This window comes from Girardinichthys multiradiatus, chromosome 5 (assembly GCF_021462225.1).
Source record: "Girardinichthys multiradiatus isolate DD_20200921_A chromosome 5, DD_fGirMul_XY1, whole genome shotgun sequence".
NCBI lineage: Eukaryota > Metazoa > Chordata > Actinopteri > Cyprinodontiformes > Goodeidae > Girardinichthys > Girardinichthys multiradiatus.
This window is the reverse complement of record NC_061798.1, coordinates 8,760,567-8,772,549: the sequence shown is the minus strand read 5'-3', so window position 1 is coordinate 8,772,549 and position 11,983 is coordinate 8,760,567. Positions and strand designations below refer to the sequence as shown.

Genomic DNA, 11,983 nt, shown 5'->3' with positions numbered 1-11,983 from the left:
TACTCTTAATATCTCCTCATGTTAGGAGCTCTCTTAAGGTAAAATTCTAAGAAAAATCGTAGAATTCGAGAAATTCTACGATTTTTCTTAGAAAGACGTCACTAGGAGCTAGTTTCAGTCTTAGGATTCTTTGTGAATATGGGCTCTGGCTTTTAAAATCCCCGCAGCATGACGCTACCAACGCCATGTTTTACTATGGGTATGGTGTGTTCACGGTGACGGTCACACAGAATTTTACATGTAGGCTGAAAGTTCAACACTTGTCTTATCTGAGCAGAACATCTTTTCCCACATATTTGCTGTGTCCCCTACTTGGCTTATAGCAAATCTCAAACAGAATGTATGGCTTTCTTCCAATCATGACTTTCTTCTTGCCACTCTTCCATAAAGGCCAGATTTATGGAGTGCAGAACAAATACAATAGTTACCCTGTAAACAGATTCTCCCTCCTGAGTTGTGGATCTCTGCAGGTCTTCACGATGCTGTTTGTTAATTAATGTTGTCCTATCAGGCCTTCAGGGAACAAAACTGAATGTAAGCTGAACACAGATCGACTCTATTCACTGATTGACTTCTGAAGCCAGTACATTTCATTTAGAGGTATCCAAGTAAAGGGGGAAGATTACAAATGCTCTGTCTGTCACATAAAACCCCAGTAAAGTACATTGAAGAATTTATGATTACAACACAATATAAAAGTTCTGGGTGAATGAATACTTTTGCATGAAGTTATGAAGAAAGGAGTTCAAAGACTCAATGTATGAAAATCGCGTGGAAACAAATTAAACAAAACAAATGACTTCCTTTCAGTCGGTGGAGGGGAGAGAAAGGGGGGGTTTCAACATCCCTGCAAAAATCCGCATGCAACGTGTCGGAGATCCACACACACACACACACACACACAGCGCCAGCCACCGTCATTGTGATCACATGCACCTCAGTGTCACACTTCCTGTTTGCCCTAAGCCGCAGTGTTTGTGAAGCGCGGTGCTGTCAGAGCAGCGGCGGATTGAAAGCGCAGCGGACTGATTCCTCTCTGGGCTGACCTGAAACTAGTCAGCTCGGCTCGGCTCGGCTCGGCTCGGCCCGGCCCAGGATGTGGCTCTTTAAGGCTGCTCAGTCATGCAGCGGGCGGTGAATGAATGACAGATACTCCGAGCAGGACCAACTTTACTGCGGACTTATTGGATTCTTCAAACACCTTCAGATGCGATGGAGGCTGGACAGTGAAGAGAACATAAGGTGATGATGATCTCTATGGTGTTGGTTCTAGGGTACATGATGCGGCTGGTGTTCGTCGTAAATGGGGTGACATTTAAGTTTAGCTTCTAATTACTGGTCATTTGTTGAAAAAATATTCTTTGTGATGTTTGTCATCTTACTGTGACTCATTAAGAAGTTTTAAAAGGTCAGAGCTCCTCTTTTGAATGTTTTCTGCCAACATAAAGTGCCAGGGAAAAGCCCGGCACTTTATGTTGATGTTTGATGAAACAAATATCTCTCCCCTCCCCAAGAGTTAAAACAATGTTAGACACTTCTGCTTTGCTCCATTTATGATTCACACTTGTCACAGAAAGGAAGTAGAGAAAGAAACAGGACCACGTGTGAGCTCATTGCCCGGAAGTTATCGCGTGCTTTCACCTGCACCATAGAAGAGCTGAAGGTGTCACAAGTTGGTCATGTCGGAATCTGCGAGATGAGGGTTCTGTACCTTCCTGTTCCTGGGTGGCATCCGCTAGCTGATATGTGTCATGGTTTGGACCATCACTTAGACTTACACTGACCAGCCACTTTATTAGGTACACCTGTTGAATTGATTGTGATATAAGTACAATTGTTGCGGTGAAAAACTATTAAAAAAAATCTTGATATATGTAGCTTATTTCCTTTGATTTGGTCACTTACACAATGCATTAAGAAGAGAATTAAAGAGGTGGCATAAAAGAAAATCAGATGAATGCCAGAAGTGGGTGAACTCATCCCCTACTGTCTGCTAACTCTTCATATGCTGAGCCTTTCATTAGGACTTGCTGTTTAGCAATACCAAAGGTATTCTAAGGGGAAAGAATTCCATAACTGGTCCTTGAGAGGCTGGTGTCCTCTATGTTTTGGATATATGGTTCTAGGAAAAGGGGATTGCCTCGTCGGAGAGGTTCCAGTCAATGCCTCAAATGGAGGAGTTGAAGTATCTTGGTTTGTTGTTCAGGAATGATGGCATGATGGAGCTGGAGATGAATAGATGGATTTTGGTCTTCTCTGCAGTAATGCAGGGGACGTTGTAGTCTGTCATGCAGAAAAAAGAGCTAAGTCAAAAAAGATTTGCTGGTCCATCTGTGTTCTGACTCGTACCTATGTTCGTGAGAGACATGGATCATGATTGAATCCATGATATCCCTCTCTGTGTTTATGTACCTCACTATGTTTTAAATATATGACTGCCATGTTGAATTTTGACACCTGGGGAGGTGAGAAACATCACACTTCCCCTCTTCGCAACCTATGTAAAATGTAACACAGGATCAAACTACACTGTTTAATCAAACTCAAAGTACCAATGAATATGAGAATTTCTTTTGTTCTTCTCTGTTTTGACTGAACAAAACAAACTGGAAAACGTTCACCTCCTGTTGTACTGTTGATTTAAAATGTATGAGATCAAGGTGGGGCTTGGGGCTTAAGAGTTTACTGAAGTGGTTAAACGTTTAAGAACCATTGTTTTAGATGTTTCCCTACTTTAACAAATGGATGGCTCATTAACGGGCCTTTGTAGAACATGACAATTTACCCAGGAGCTAATTAAACTATTTAGATTATGTGTTAGATTTGGGAACCTAAGCTATAGGGCCATTGTTCAATATGCAGGCAATTTCCATTTGCATTCATTCCATCAATTCAAAAACACACTGTCAAACTGAGATGAAGAAAAAGCTTTTGGGAGTAAATTCTGTCTTTGAACCAGGGTCGTTAAATTATTATTTTGATAAAATCCACATATTTAAGCTGTTTTTTTTTTTTTTTTTTCCCATGCCGACTCACAATTTGGAACAGCAGCACTGCAGACACACAAAGTCTTAGCCCCTCCCCTTTCTTGTAACCAAGTTCTACTGAGTCCTGCTGATGACCTAATTATTTGTTTCAGGTGTATTGAAGTAGAGATGCATCTAAAATTTGTAGGACATCATAGATTATCGGAGTTTTACACCCCTGCTGTAAAACGTGATGACATGCTCATCATGGATATTAACACTTCTAGCAACTGTTGTCTTGTTCTGCTGTACAGGAAAAAAGATATTCTTGTTATCTGTTAAATTGCTGTTTTTTTTTGTTGCCTAAACCTGATCAAATATTTTCAATCAGTCAAGCCAAAAGGAGATCAACATTAATAGGTTTTGGAACTGTCCTCTACCATGCCTTGGCACCTCAGTATAAGAACCTTGTTGCCTGTTAAGGATTGAACACCAACTAAAGTGCTTCGTGTTTGACATTGGTGTTGGTGAAAGGGCAGCTGGCACTGATCACGTCTCATGAAAATAGCTCAAAAAGAGATAGTCAAAGACAGACAGTCATGATGTCTAAAGAAGTGTTAGAATGCAGCTAGTAGATTGAGCAAACATATTGGTAAACCACGTTATATTATTATACACAAGGAAAGTTTAACCACAGTAATGAGAAAGATCAGAACTCAGGTCAAACACTGAACAAGTCACAGTACATGACATTACCATCCTTTACAAAAATGTCCTCTAAAGGACAATACTACAAGTTAAAGGTGATTTCTTGCCTTCCTCCAGCTCTTTTCTCCCAGAGCTGCCGCAGGAAGGCATTCTAAGAATTTTCTGAGTTACACAATCAGTTTAAGTACAGTCATCTCCTGCAGGTGAGAGATAAAAATGGTGGAAGTCCCTTTGCATGAGGACAGGTAACGCAACCCTGAATCCTGTTAGCGTGGAGAAGATTTGACACAATTTGCTGTTCTTTTTTCACCACAGATATCAGATTAGGCGAGGACTGGAGGCTGCCACACTTACCGACTGAGGTGAAGGTATCATCCAAGTGCGGAACCGTGTTATTCACAGAAATGCTTCCTGTTTGTTTCTACAACTGTGGTATCAGTGAAATCTTTCATGCTCACCTTTGCGATACATACTCCTGTGGTCGGCGCCTCCGTCTGTGTGAACATGTGCATCTGTGCACATGCACTAAATACACCTGTTGCTATTAAGAAAAGAATAAGCTTTGATGAGAGCATGCTAACATTTTCTCCCACATCACCCTGAAAAAAGGAGCATGTGTCTTTCTGACAGACGATATGGTGTCTTCAGCATTTGTTTTATTGTAAAGCTTATGTATGCATTGGACACAAAGAGGAAAAAGTGGTCAGTCCAGTCTTTGCACTGCCTCTGTCCCGTTTGGAGTAAGGTGGCATAACTAAATATTCCTGAGGATAATATTTGCATCAGAATTTCCATGTGTTTATCAGTGATTATTAAGGAAGTAACAACTTAATGTTGCACAGAGTAGCTTTCTGTTCTCAGTAAAACAAACTTTGTATTCTCGGTGCTGTAAGTAGAGCAGTGCTTTCGCTATAACAGCAGACACCCCTGTACACTTTCAAATCCTTTGGTTCTCATAAAATAGGTTTTCCACAAAGAAAAATCGTCTGTTGATCAGTCTTCAATTTTGAACTTGAGATGGAGTCTAGACTGAGTCTAGACTGATTAAAAAAAAAACTGATTAAAAACAGTGAAATGCCCTATTCAGTTTAGTGTGGAAATGAAGCTACGTATCAGATTTTAGCATTGTTAGCGGTTAGCCAGTTGCGATATTCTCACAGTGCTTACAAATTGTTTTTCTATCGAATACCCAAAATGCTCCCACATAAATGAAGCTTCTTCACTGCTAATGAGACCAAGATATTTTTAAGGATTATGATAAATAAAAACATGTTTGTGTCCATTTTGTCTCAGTTCAGCACTTAAACGCAACATTGATCATAAAGGAAAATATGTTTTGTAGGTCCTTTGACAGAAATAGTGGTCTTAAATTCAAGAATTCAAATGAACAAGATTATCCTTATTTATGCATGATGCATCAAAGCACATGTTCCTAACTTTTATCTGAGATTTAATAAACTAAAAACAATGCATCAGAAAACTTGCTATTTGTTGATGTAACCGAAGAAGTGGAATTTTGCAGAAAAAATAAAAAAATTTGACTTTATGGTATTTGAACTGCTGATCCAGTGAAAATACCCCAGTTGTGATTCCTGGTTGGTTGGTTGGTGGATCACTAGTTGTATTTCTTTCCACTCCTACTGTATCTGATAACTGAGAGCTGCACCGTAGCCTTTACTTCTTCCCATTTCCCAGACGATTTCAGAACAAACCTGGGCAGGGACGTTTCGCAGTCTGTCCCTTTACTCCATCCTTTATGAAAATTCCCACAGTTAGCAGTTCTTCAAACTGAAGGGAAGCCCTTAATTACAGACTAGCTTTGGAGTTGAACCGAGGCTATTTCCTAAATCTGTAGGAAGCCGGTTCACATCCAGCAGAGTGAGAAAGGGGGTTTAAGAGCTCTCTGGGCCGACTAAGGAAGACAAAGGAAGGTTGTGAATGTCTGTAAAAAAAAAAGTGGAAAAAAAAGACAGCGACACTTACTGTATAAAGATCTCTTCCTTCTTGGTCTGTGGGAGCATATCTAAGAGTGCGATCACACTGCAACAATAGAGAAGCACCTGCTTCCCCAGCAAAGCAGAGAAGTTGTCTTCCTGTTAGGAAGCAGTTGGTAATGGCATCAGTGGGAGAGGTGGGAAGCCGCCTGTGACGAGATGTAAGAAGAGGAAAAAGAGGACAGTTTGAGAACGAGAGAAGCACAGCACGAGGTGAAGGGCTGGAAAAGTTCATTTTGTGTGGAAAATACATTTAGTAATTACTAAAGAGCACAAGAGACCAATTTAGAGACAGATAAGGGCAACCTTGGAGGCACAGATGCATTTTTCTCTGCTCTTTTATGCAGAGCTTATACAAACTGATGTAATGGAGAATCGAGTGAGGATCATAACAGCCATCTCAATTTTGCAGTACTGCCTGATATTTCTGTGCTGTTATTCATGGCTGTATGAATGTAATCTCACAACATCACCTTTAGCATTTTTGATAGTGTAGCAGAGAAATTGTGATCTCCAACAATGCCAGGCTGCTACAGATTTCTTGGTCACATAGGTCCGTTCCACAGTATGAACCCAACAACTGGGGAGCTTGTGCCAGCTTCCCCATGCACACACCTGTTCATACCTAAGGGCAATTTTAAGAGAACAGTTACCCTAACAGTCATGATTTTAGACTGTGGGAGGAAGCTGGAGTACCCAGAGAGAAACTACTATGCTACATTTAACCAAATCGTCTTGGTTACATAATGCAACGTTGAAATGGCTGAATTTCAGTTTGATTCACTGGGCCTTGGGTCAATCACCATATCAGATTTTGTTCTCTTTACCAAAAGAATTCACTATAATGTTGGAACTATGCTGCATTTTAAGCTTTTAGTATTCAGTTACATCTTCAACCTTTCAGATTTTGTTTTGCTTCACTGTTTCCATCTTTAAGGTGAAACAATAGATGTCTACAAGGCCACGTGCCTGCCATTTACCCAATCCCCAGTGCAATATTAACATTTAATTTCAAAATCACAGTTGTTACGGTCAGTCCTACTTATTTTACAACCCTCCTGATGGTAAACCTTAGTGAACATTGCCACGTCACAGAAAGCTACTTGTTTTTTTCTGACTTCTGCAGGCTGTAACTTGTAAAAAGTGGAAGTGATCTTGTTGACTCTTATGAAACGCCGCAGACTCGTAGGTTCGTAACACAAACTCTGTAAACAACCTTGTGATGACACTGATGTTCACTCACGGATCCGGGTCATGTTCAGTAGGATGGGTGTTTTTGCTGTGGCAGTAACTTACAAAGATTAGGACGAGTAATGCACCAATTCTTTAAAGAAGTGTTTAAGACACATTTTATAGAAGCTGTATATGTACACTAATTGAAACCATAACTGGTGATGATTACTGTACTTTCCTCTCCCCATTGAAATGCTTCTCATCTCTATTAATTTTGCATGTCCTCATTGAACCCCATCCTGGATGCTGGAGTCTATGGAGCTGTAACTTATTAGTTCCTTCCACTCTCACTGGGCTTAAATCCAGCTCTGTCCAGCCCTGACAATGACCGGAGCCCATAGCAGAAGTGTCCACCATGCTCAGCCGGGTAGGCCCTGCTCAGAGCCATCCGGGACGACACAATACAACTCTGAGAAGGTGGAACAGCGCAGAGAAAGGGATACTTGGCTATGATGTTTACATATACCGTTGATGCTATTGTTGCTGAACAGTTTAACTGTAGAAAAAAAGGAGTTCTGTGGGTGGGATGATGTTTCACTTCTGGCTTTAACTTGAATTAGCAAAGACTTCCTGACCCGCTTCTGCATTGAGGTCTGTGGCTTGGATGTTTGTAAATGCTTTACTTTAAATTTAAGCCAGCTTGTGAACAATATTAAACATGATAATGAATCATAGACATCACATGGTAAGTCAAGCACACATACTCCATGGTACACACATTTTTAATTTAGAATTAGGCTGAATCACTACATCTGTGCAGCCATGAAGTCAACATGCCAGTAAAAAGTTGAAGTGCTAAGTCAGTTTTACCGCTATCTGATTAAGCTTTGTATTCTTCTTGTGTTTGACCCATTTTAATGTTTCCCAGCAATAATGCAGTCTAACTACATTCTTGCTGGGAAACAACTAATTTTATTCCAGATGCACCAATCTGAACTTTGTGGCTGATTTCAAATTTTCAGTTTAGCTATGACCCACCAATCTTGTTAACACATTATGATTTCTCTTTAAGAGTTATAATAGTAGAGCAAAAAACAAAACATTTTTCTACCCTTAATAATAATCCATATCAGGAGCTGTAGTGATGTTGCTGTAACACAAGGGATAACAATTATATTTTTAAAAAGTCCACATGATGACTAAGTTCACATTTGTAACCAGATTTTGTTTCTTATTTTAGCAAGAAGCAATATAAAGGTAGTTAACGTTACAAAAAATACAGAGAATGTAGAACCTTAACTCCTAGATTTCCGAAAGGTTTCTGACATTTCCAAATCCAAATGTTACATAACAAAGATTGAAAACTTAAAAGGTTTAAGCAAAACACATTTGCCTATCCTCTTAGAATGTCTTGCTCTTTCTCACTGTCTCGCAGCATAAATGAACCGCAGATATAACCTGACCTGTTGTAGAAAGTAGTTATATAGCTTTTTGAGAAGTTCGTACATCTCTGTCCTTCCTCTGACTCTTTTTATAAACACATTTCTAATACTGGAAATGGCTCACATTAGGTCCTCTTGCTGCGGTTATGACTTTCACACCAAAGATTGTTGATGTCAACAGTAATGCTTAGTAATGGTGTCTTCATTGGTTGGAATAAGATTTATGAGGTTCAGGCAGTCTAGTGACCAGCCAGGGGACAATCATGCTGAAAATCATCTTATTCTCTATCCAGTTCTTTTTAACTGAAATATGAAAATTAATATTTGCGTGACAGTCAGTTATTGTGTTAAATAATATGGCGAATACTAGAAGCTATCATTAGAACTGGTTATGCCCACTATTATCTGACACAGGTTATGAGAAGCTGAATGTCTTTTTAAAGACAAAGCACACGTTACTGAGCAAGACTACTATAAACAGCACAGCTTTTCAGATTCGCAAGTGGAACAGTAACTGTTCGCTTTTCATCTAAAGTGGGGAATTTGTCACTCTGTCAGGGGAAATTTTGAGCGCACTTAATGCCAGAGCTGTTTTTGAAGTCATCTCTAAATCTATTTCTGTATGTTTTCACTCTTTGTCGACTGATGTTTAAAGAAACAAGTATTCTTATCAAGTTAGGGTCAGCAGCTGTAACTTGCTTATGTTTTTACACAACCAAATCTTCATTTATGATACTTTAAAATAATTTAGTAATTTAGATAAAATATGTTTATGTTAAAATATGTTTATTCTTAAACCATAACTAGGTGGAATCTATTTGTCAAAAAATGTATTTCACTTCTATAATCAGAAATATTTTTAAAAGCTTTTCTTCTTGTTTAAGGAAACTTTTGTTCTGCTTCTTTATTCTGGGCTGTTTATTTAAGTATTTGCATATAATGCATTGCTGTGGAAATGTTCCCATGAGTCAACAGAGGAATTAAAAATATACAGAGCAGTCACCAAATGCATCGGCACCTATCTTACTTTTTTATTAGAACAGTGAATGTAAATTAAAAAGTTCGGATACTTCAACAACAGCTCATATGTGTAATTGTCATACAGATCACATGTACATTTATGAAGACTTATTAACAGAACAGAATATATATATTTTTTTACATCAGCTACGTAAACCTTAGATTTGTTTTTGTAAACTTTTACAGTGCCTTACAAAAATATTTACCCTCCTTTGCTTTTTACCTAATTGTCACATTTTTAATAAAACGTGTTTGGTTTAACAATAAGGCAAACATTCCATAGAGCTGGGCTTTATGGAAGACTGGCCAGAAAAAAAGCCATTATTTAGACTTAGAGTTAAAATTAAAAAGGCACGTTTGAGTTTGCCAAGAGGCATATGGGCGACCCCCCAAATGTATGGAGGAAGGTGCTCTGGTCAGAATTAGCACAAACCCAACACATCCCATCACCCCAAGAACACCATCCACAAAGTGAAACAGTGGTGGCAGCATCATGGTGTGGTTTTTTTTTTTTCAGACTGGGAAACTGATTTGAGTCGAGGGAAAGATGGATGATATTAAATACAGAGATATTCTTGACCAAAACCCGTCAGTCTGCTTGGGATTTTTGACTGCGACAGAGGGTTCACCTTCCAGCAGGACAATGACCTAAAGTATACTGATAAAGCAACACTTGAATGGTTTAAAGGGAAATATATAAATGTGTTTGAATTCAAAGTCCAGACTTCAAACTACTGAGAATGTGTGGTTAAACCTAAAGATTGCTATTTACAGGTATAAACCATTCAACATGAAGGAGCTAGAAGAGATTTGCCCTGAGGAATGGGCAAAAATCCCAGTGGCAAGATGAGGCGAGCTCATAGAGACTTGTCTTAAGCCACTTGCAGCTGTAATTGCTGTAATAGGTGGCTCTAAAGTGACAACTAGTGGGGGTAAACAGTTGTGTGCATTGAAGTTTTGTGTCAGAATAAAAAAAAAATTGCATCTTCAAGGTTGTAGGCATGTTCTGCAAATTAAATGGTGCAAACTCTCAAACAATCCATTTAATTCCAGGTTTGAGGCACCGAATTAAGTCAATGTATGTATAACCAAATAAATGAAAAATTGTTCTCCCACCTTGTTCATAAAATGTATTGAAGTTGGTTGTTGCATAACCCTTACACTTTGGAAAAACGGTGTTTCACCTAAATAAAGATCAGTATGAATTGCATCAATGCCAGTGATCAGTGGGTGTAAACTTCTCACTAACTCTGTCTTTAGAATATTTCCACAGACTGCTGTAAATAAGCTCACTGCACTGGAAAATTCTGACAACAATTTAGATTTGTATTTTCATTTTGTCAAGTCTGAATAGTACATGAGATTTCTTGATATTTAATGTGCTATAATGTACACTAGTCACAAAAAGTTTGAGAAGTTTGGCTTTCGGGTGAAATTTCAGGATGAGTCTAAAAAGTACTATAACCTTTACAGCTGAAAATGTAACCTTAACTTGTGTGAGCACATGTCCAACTGGTCAATATTTCAGTACTTTTTGCACAACTTGCTGTTCTCTAACAAGGAGCCTAATGGCAAAATTCCCAACAGGTGTTCCATGAATGGACCCATAAATTTCCTGGTTAAATCAGAAATGGTATTCAAACAGTCCTCCTTATCATGCTGTTCACATTTTGACATCATGAGATCAAGACAATACCTAACAATGGAAAAAGTAAAAAGTAAACTTTTTGCGTTTTCCATAAATTTGACCCCACAGCCAAATATCCCCAACGTTTTGTTAGCAGAGTATGTTGTCAAATTGAAATCTGTCAAGCGAACCTCCATTAAGCTGCTGTCAGCAAGTGACTTGGTGTGGTGAAGTAAATGTAAGCTATTTTTATGAGCTCCAAATATATAACTTGGTGCTTTAGTATCTATGTTTGAGACTGTTATTTTAAAGTAAGAAAGTAAATAGTTCTGGAGTAGCCATGCTTTGTTGACAGATTAGACCAATAAACAATTACTCGACAGTTAAAAAATCATTGAAGAAGCCCTTAACCATTTTTATATCATCTGGTAGCATTTTGGGTAGGGGAAAGAAACGTTGACGTGTAAGCATGGTGTAAAAATACCGTATCTGACTTACCATTAGCTGCTAACAAGACTAAAGCTGGCATGTGCTTTAGAGCTTCCTGTCAGCGCAAAACTAGTCATTTCACTTTTTATGAATCTGGCTTACATTTGACCATTCGATGCTTTAAAACATGTGTTTTGAAAAAAATAAATGAGGATTCTTAGTAGTTCCTCCCCAAAATATTGCTAAAATAATGTTTTGTGATCCAAATATCATGTATTGTTTTTGTGAAATGGGCGTATCAACCACCTCTTGATACAAAGCATTAAAAAAGGACTTTCTTAATGCAATGATTAAACACCTTTAAAAACGTTTACATTGATAAAAAATTTTTTAAATCATTTTCCTTTATTTGTTTGTGACTTAAATATTAATGACGTTGTCCTGTCACTGTTGAACCACTGATTATTTTGTCCAAAAATCTCTGTTGTATCTCACACAGACGGCGGTTCAGTCAGGCCAACCATATTGCTAAATGATTATAAAAGATGGGAACACAAAAACAATTCCCAAAAAGCTTTAGAGCAGGTTATTTTCACCATCACTCACTACTCTTTTTACTGGTGA

The 11,983-nt window shown here is 38.5% G+C and overlaps 1 protein-coding gene across 2 annotated transcripts in view; it reads left to right on the top strand.

The window, feature by feature from the left end:
* Nucleotides 1–926: 926 nt before the first annotated feature.
* The window catches only part of pik3r5 (phosphoinositide-3-kinase, regulatory subunit 5), a 31,649-nt gene continuing 20,592 nt past the window's right edge, over nt 927–11,983 (top strand). The window contains exon 1 of one of the 2 annotated variants that reach the window (XM_047364423.1): nt 927–1,242. The gene's annotated coding sequence lies outside the window, so the exon portion shown is untranslated. The remainder of the gene's footprint in view (nt 1,243–11,983) is intronic. The other variant, XM_047364422.1, reaches the window with a different exon arrangement.